Raw genomic sequence first — 1,001 nt, forward strand, 5'->3', positions numbered from 1 at the left:
GAGTTCATCCTGGAAAATGGCCTACTCATTGAGTCAAGCTCCATTTGATTGCAACTTGCTTTTATAGACTTCATACTATTCATCAGCCTCACAATCTGCACACTGAAGAAGATGTCAATGTGGGAAAATCTGTCCTCTGTGTCCAGGCCTGGAGGCAACTCAGGTAAAGCCTGTGGAGAAGAAAATCTTAACCACCACTGTACTGCACAAAGCCTTTTCCAGCCTGGAGACAGGTAGGCAGGTAACTTGGTTAGGTCAGAACATTTCTGTCTCTAATACTCCCACCAGATAGTTGCAGGATGGTGGTAACCCCAGGGCATCTCTCCTGTTAGCAGATGGCAGACAAACCACGCCTACATTGCTCTAACATATTGCTTCCAGCAGTTCCCACGCCAAGGAAGCATCCCTGGGAGGCTGTTTAACCTCCTGGAGCAGGCCACTGCTTTGTAGGTTGAGCAGAGAAAACAGCATTTGTTCCTTAAGCTGAACACCAGTGCAGAAATCATGGAAGTCTCATCTGTGATGCTTTTCTGTGTGAGCAGCCACTGTACAGATGTTAAAGATGCCCATAGGAAAGTGTGCCGAGGGCATGAGACAGGGAAGCAGATGTTCATTCCCAGCCTGATCGTGGATTTGAGTGGAGGAGAGAATTCAGCTCCTCTGCTCTCAACAAATGATTTGCAGGGATGATCAGGACAGGAGCTGGGGAGGACTCCCAGTCCTTGAGCCTGCTGGAGCAAGGAGTGATGCCAGCAAGTTTCCAAGATTCTTGGGCTTTAGTCTGAGCTTGGTGCTTCCCAGAATGATCCTTCTGCTTGGGGAGAAAATCCTGAAATGGACCTCCTGAAGATACCAACGGCCTGAAAGAAGGACTCACAGATAAACCTTTCCTATGTGTTCTCCTGCCCACCAGTGTTTGAGTCTGTAATTGGTGATGGCCAGTGGGGTGGTGACAGTGTGGAATTGTGGCTCATGCCATGTCTCTCAAGGCCGCTGTGCCT

The sequence above is a fragment of the Antrostomus carolinensis genome, unplaced genomic scaffold, assembly GCF_000700745.2.
Source record: "Antrostomus carolinensis isolate BGI_N321 unplaced genomic scaffold, ASM70074v2 scaffold4810, whole genome shotgun sequence".
Lineage (NCBI taxonomy): Eukaryota > Metazoa > Chordata > Aves > Caprimulgiformes > Caprimulgidae > Antrostomus > Antrostomus carolinensis.